This window comes from Pocillopora verrucosa, chromosome 4, assembly GCF_036669915.1.
Source record: "Pocillopora verrucosa isolate sample1 chromosome 4, ASM3666991v2, whole genome shotgun sequence".
NCBI lineage: Eukaryota > Metazoa > Cnidaria > Anthozoa > Scleractinia > Pocilloporidae > Pocillopora > Pocillopora verrucosa.
Window position 1 is genome coordinate 23699436 of NC_089315.1, and position 7202 is coordinate 23706637.

Genomic DNA, 7202 nt, shown 5'->3' on the forward strand with positions numbered 1-7202 from the left:
GTACATCTTGAGCTCTATGGATAATACTGACATCACTGTCTTCAACTAAAATGATTCGAGTATGACTCGAAACAGTATATTCTAGATAGATAATTCAATGATTCTTGCAGAAAGACACGCACTAAATGTTTTGGATCCCACTGCTTATATCGTTGCTAAGTGAAAGTTTAAGCGAAGGTAAATGCTGTCAAGACCAGGCGGGATGAAGACTGAAAAAGTTGTGTGATTTAATATGATTTACTTCTTTTGATTTGTTATCATTCAGCCGCCACCATATGTAAGTTCTCAATTTTCATTAACTTTGCAGTACACGAAGCGGATAAGTCTTTAATGTCAAAATAAAGTCGTTCGAAGCTGCCGTTCTCATCCTTTCAACCCAATCTCCTGTCTCATTGCAGGCCGTATTGAACGTTAAATCCTTGAGGCACATTCCAGATAGCCCTAATCTGAAACTGGCAGGCATATTATGCTCGTCCATAATAAGGGACTTATTATACTTGTCGAGGGCTTGATTGATAAGATTGGCCGATAACGTACAGCACATTTCTGTCAACAATTACATCTGACTGTTTACACAAAAGCATTTTAAAGTTTGCCTTCATTTAGTTGCGCAAGCCTGCTTTTGGTTGTGGTTTTTCTCACATTTTGAAACGCTTGTATTTCACTCAATACTCTCCCTTAAGATGGCCTCGTCGCTATCATACCTAATAGGCCCAAAGCAGAGAATTTTATAACTCTATGTTTTTATTTGTTTCCCCTCAAAAAAAAATCCGTTATGCTATCACCTACATTGTTTTTATATTACGCAAAGTGAAATATTTTCTTTGCATCAGCTGACGATGCCGTAGATCAGCGAAATCTTGGTGTACAAAAACATAGAAATACAATGGCTCAAGGCCTCGATTGAATCCTCCGTTTAATCATAGCTAAGTTCGCTTAACATTGAAATTTTAAGCTTATATCTCTCTCATCTCCTTTTTTTTTTGTTTAGAATGCCCCGTTGCCATGGATGTGGCGTTCATGATTGACGTGTCGGAAAGTATCATCCGACCAGACTTTGCTGCTTTGAAAACCTTGATCAGTAAAGTTATCTGACAATTTGTAAAAAACAGCTGATGGGGTGACCTTTGTTATTACTCCGTCTCGGAGTACAGGAAATGAAAGTGAAAATTACGACCTCGTTTCGTTGGTGAGAAATGAAATGAAAGAGTGTTTTGGTCTTTGCTTTATCGTCACTTTTTGGCTCTGTTCAGGATTGTAGCCGCTAGCTGCAGAAACCGCACAAAGGGGGTGAAAGTAAGAAACTGCATGCAGTAAAGAACAAAAACGAAAGGAGGTACGGGTCGTTATTTATCTCCTTGGAGGAGTGGGGTGGGGTGATGAGAAGGGGTGGGGTGGGCTCGGAGGATTTTGGTTGAATCACGATAAGATGTACGTGATTCCTCCATAGGGCTCTGTACTTTTTCCTATGATCCCGACTCATTAGGATTTATTGGGCAATAAATTTTGTATGGTCCTTCCCCCGTTTATACTCTGTTGGCGACGATTGATTTATTCCCCGCCCCTCCCCCCTCACTCAGGAAACTGCAGTAAAGAAGCAAAAAGAAATCAAGAAGTGAAAAAAGGTTACAGGACATTTCGTCAATTCGCGATTAAAAAACTGACTTTTCTTGAAGAGACTGAAGTTGAATCAAAGAATTCACAAACAAGGCAAGGAAAATGATAAACGAATTATATTCTTATGTAAACCCGGCAAATAGTGTCTAGAGAAGGATCTTTCCATCTGTCTGAAGATTGAAAACATGGCTTTTCTTTCAACCGACATAGGAGTGCTGTCACGTCTTAACCAATACTTTTCTCGACCATGGCTATCGCGAGATATTTTGCGAACTGAAGCAAAAAAACGCATCTTTTTTGTTTCTTAAGTTTTTATTTTCTTAAAACAGTTTTTATACATGGTACAATAAAAAATAAAATCAATTCTCAAGATTAAAAACTAAAACTACTACTATCAGAATACCGTGTCCAGATTGGGGGATACGATCCCGCTGCACGTCGAATCTTAGATTGCTTTTTAGCTGAACATGGCGAGATCCCTGGTGGACACGCGCGCTTGGTGTCTCTTTTGGCCACGTGACGTTGACTTTGCTTAGATTTCTTGACAGCTTTTCTCAGCATTTGCTTTGATGTTATCATCCTCTTTTTATAAGCCCACATTCCTGGCGGACAATCTTCGGCCTTTATTGTATTTTCTAAACGTAAAGAGTTCTTGAGTGCCTTTTCCATTTTAAGAGGAAGAATGTTCACGAAGAATGTTTCAGCACTAGAGGTATCCAGGATGCTCCTCTCGCCATTTCTGATCGCCTTTTAGGTAGACCGCTCCAGACCACCACAGGACGAACGTCGTACTCATTTGGGCCAGCACGGGCCAAGGGAATGGAATAACGCAATAAAATTAGAACAATAACGGAAAAGTTCATTTTTAGATCAGATTTCAACGTCTCAATCGAGAAACTTGTAATGGTTGCTGTTTTGGTCTTTCGATTGGATTACTTGTGAGTCCATGGATCTCGAAGCCTTTATATTAATGGTTCACACCTGAGCCCCAAAACAAAACAGATTTTACACGTTTTGGAAGTGCTATTTTTGGTGACTGATCTAAAAATAGCGCAAAGCATTTGCATGAAGCATAGCTTATCCATAATCTTGATTTTGCCATGTGATTGTTTTTTTGGCGAAGGTTAAAAAGATTACTTTTTAGGTCAACTACCATGTAAAACATCCGCTTCTTTGCTTTTAAAAGTTCTCCATGAATTACATCTTGTGTTTAACCCTTTAACTCCCACGGGTGACCAAGACAGAATTTCTCCTTACAATGTCAATACAATATCAGCTAGATTAGTGATAAGAATAAAGAAAAAAATATCAATTTGGGGATAATTAGTTGATCCAATACTGAATTCTCTGGCCTAACATTATAAGAAATGTATGGTTGACAGTAAGGAGAGTTACAAATTTGATATGGGAGTTAAAGGGTTAACACAGGACGAAATCGCCAAGAATCCGTAAACGGAAACGTGGCGGAAACATGCAACTCCATGTTTCCGTTATGTTTACGTAAAAGTGTTCCGGTTCCGTTGTATACGCAGCAACGGAAACGCGAGAAAAACGTCACGAAACCGGTAACGGAAACACAGGTTATCCGTCGTGTTTCCGAAACGGTTTAACATGTTTCTGCCACGTTTCCGTTTACGGATTCTTGCAATTTCGTCCTGTGTAAACTATATTTTCCTGTTACAATTAGGTGTTTACTTGTCACTATCGACTAGTATTTATTAGTGGAAGTCAATTTTCCATTACACAAACAAATTTTTACGAACTAATGCTGGCCCAAGGAAAAAAATTCGTATGGGTAGTAAATGCTATTATTGGTAGAAAATTTATGTGAACTGAATTTTGATAATTATTTAGGTAAGAGGAGATATGAGGTTACAGGGGGGGGGTCATCACGTAAATATTAAGTAAACGAAGGGGGGTTACTTGATATTTAAATGTCCTGGAGAGGAGAGGGGCTTGTAAAAAAAGTTCGATCTTTCCAACATATCCTTTCTGCAAGACCATTAAGAGCGACTGAACCTGGGTCCATATCAGCTATAGCAGTAGTGTTTCTCCCGATAAACCCCCACCAAAACATGTATATTTGAGAAAAGCATGAACAAACTTCTTGGAATTCTTCAGCGCTAGTCATGCTTACGACGCCATCTAAAACACTTCTTAAAACTGATGCTGCTCGGGGGAAATCCATGTTAACATTCGAGCTTGTGTACTCGCACGTGTCAAGATCGCATAGGTCAGATTGTCACACCTGTCTTTTCTTAAAGTAGAATGTTCAGCCAATTTCATTGTTAATGTACCACGTTTCACAAATGGACACAGCTTTTGATGATTTTTTTTGTTCGTTTGAAATTGATCTCACGTTTGGGATCGCAGCTGTGGCTCGTCAATATAAAAACCAAAAATCCACGCTTAGCAAGTATTTCATTGAGCAGAAAGTCAAACCAGCCATATACAGGATTGTTCAAAAGGTTTCTTTGTCGATAGGTTTACCCAATTTGCAAATGGAAGTCTCCACTACTTTCGTGTTTTTACTGTCAGGGGGAAATCGAGTTCTCTAAGATAACTGTAGTATGCAGCGCCCCCATATTGTTCTGGTTGCAAATTGAAGACTATTTTCTTTTTGCCACAGATTTCCTGAGTCTTGATATTTTGTAATTGGGAGATTGTTTCCCGTTCCCGTCTCCGTTGGAAAATCGTTTCTTTGATGTTCTGTCCTCAAAACAGACAGGCTGAAAATGTACACAACATGATACAAGAAGACTGGGTAAAGCAGGAAAGGTTACCTGGCCTCTAGCTTTTGTATCTTCCTAGTCATTCTTTTCGTAGGTGGATGAGCCAGGTGGGGAAGGGGGTGTCTCAGGTTTCCTCCTGTAACGTTTTTGTGGACTGTTTACAGATCCTTATGCTTATATGACATATTCTTCTACTTTCCAAGGAACCGCTGATAAATGAGATTACGGGTTTTTTTTCACTTATCAGCTGATAGAATTTTCTAAACGGGTACAAACTTATTTTTAACACTCACAACGGTCGAAATGCCTCAAGCTATGAGGAATCCAGAAATCAAGTTCACAAAGGTATGTTAAACCTTCGAGACAGCCGAAATTTGAACAACATTTAACTGCAAGAAAAAAATCACCATCAGCTGTTGTTACCAAATGGTAGATAACTTTACTGATCAAGGTTTTCAAAGCAGGAAGGTCTGGTGGGATAATACTTCCCGACACGTCAATCATGAACGCTACATCTATGACAGCGGGGCATTCTAAATAAAATAAAAAAGAGATGAAAGATATGAAAGCTTAAAATTTCAATGTTAAGCGAACTCAGCAATGTTTAAATGGAGGATATGATTACGGCCTTGAGCCTCTGTATTTCTATATTTTATACCAAGCTTTCGTTGATCCACGGCATCGTCAGCGAATGTTGACAAAATATTTCATTCTGCGTAACATAATAGCGATGTAGGTGATGCCATGATAGTTTTTTTTTTGAGGTGAAACAACGAAAGCATAAAAGTCATAAAATCCTCTGCTTTGGCCCTAATAAGCATGATACCGACGAGGCCAGTTAAGGGAGAGTAGTGAGTGAAAGATCAGCGTTTCAAAATGTGAGAAAATTATAAACAAAAGCACGCGTGCGCAACTAAATAAAGGCAAAATGGTCGTGTGTAAACAGTCAGATGTAACTTTTGACAGAAATGTGCTGTACGTCATAGGCCATCTTATCAATCCGGCCCTCGACCTCATATTGTGGACGAGTAATATATGTGTCCTTCGAAGATTTGACGTTCAATACGGGCCTGCAATGAGACATGAGATCGGGTGTGAACAAGGGTGTGAAGAAAAACGGCAGCTTCGAAACGACTTCATTTTGACATTTAAGACTTATCCGTTTAGTCACGGTACTGCAATGTCAATGTAAATTGAGAATTAGCATTATGGTGGCGCCTGGAATGAATAGCAAATCAAAAGAGGTTGTAAATCATATTTAATCACACAATTTTTTTCAGTCTTTCGTCCGGACTGGTCGTGACCATTTCGTTCCCAGACCCTCGATGCTTGCAGTCTAGGGTTATAAAGATCCGCAACGACCAACTAGTCTAATACATAAACTACAAACCTACTGAATGTAAACAATTATATCTGACTTAAACTTTCACTTACCACTCGATATAAGCGGTGGGATGCATAACATCTTAGTGGCATGTCTTTCTGCAAGAAGCATTGCATTATCTATCTAGAAGATATGTTTCAAGTCATACTCCCCGGAATCCTCTATGTGAAGACAGTGTTCAGTATTATCACATAGAGCTCAAGATGTACTCAGCTGAACGGAAAAGGGAGCGAGAATAATAAGTAAAAACCTTATTCAGCTCTTGCTAGCAATTAAAACAAGGACCAGCAGATGATGGGGGCAAAAGCTCAAATTTCGTATTTGGTATTTGATGCAATGCTCAAAATAAAGAGCAGTGTAATCAAATGAGAGGGAACAAAGATCCCAATTAAATAGATAATTTCCTGGGGATGGTACTGATTTGATTGGTGGCATTTGGTATTAATTCATCTCGGAGTAGTAAAAAAGAACATTACGATCTCGTTTAGTTGGTGAGTAAATGAAATGGAACAGAGTGTTTTGGTCTTTGCTTGATCGTTGCTTTCGGCTCCTGTTCAGGATTGTAGCCGCTCGCTACAGAAACTGCACAAAGGGACGTGAAAGTAAGCATCCGAGAAGAAACTGCCTTTGCAGTTAAGAACAAACACCCCAAGAATTAAGGTAAGAGGATCATTATTATTGCCTTGGGAATGGTGGGGTAGGGGGGGAAGGGCGTAGGGAAGGATCGGAGGATTTTGGTTGAATCACTATAAAGTGTTACGTGATTCCTCCATAGGGCCCTGTATTTTTTCCTATGATTCCGACTCATTAGGAGTCAATTGGCAAGAAATTCTCTATGGTCCTTCCCCCGTTTATACTCTATTGGCGAAGACGAATTACCCCTCCTGTGAGAAACTGCAGTTAATGAACGGAGAAAAGAATAAAGAGCAAAAAAAAAAAAAAAGTTACAGGGAACATTTCATCAATTCGTAATTAAAACAACTGACTTTTTCTCGATGAGTGCAGTTGAATCAAAGCATTTCAATAAACAAGGCAAGGAAAATGATAATACGAATTATATTCTTATGTAAACACGGCAAATCGTTTGTTTAGCGAAGGATCCTTCCGTCTGTCTGAAGATTGAAAACAGGTGTTCTTTCAACCGACGTAGGAGCGCTCTCACGTCTTAAACCCTGGTATCAATATTTTCTCAGTCCATGGACATATTGCGAGACGTTTGAGAACTGAAGCGGAAAAAAACGCATCTTTTTTGTTTCTTAAGTTTTTTATTTATTAAACTAGTTTTATTAACATGGCACAATAGACACATAATCAATTTTAAGATTAAAAACTAAAAACTAATACTATCAGAATACTTGTTTGTCCAGATTGGGGGATACGATCCCGCTCCACGTCGACTTTAGGTGCTTTTTAGGAACATGACCAGACTCCTGGTGGGCACGCGCGCGCTTGATATCTCTTTCGGTCAC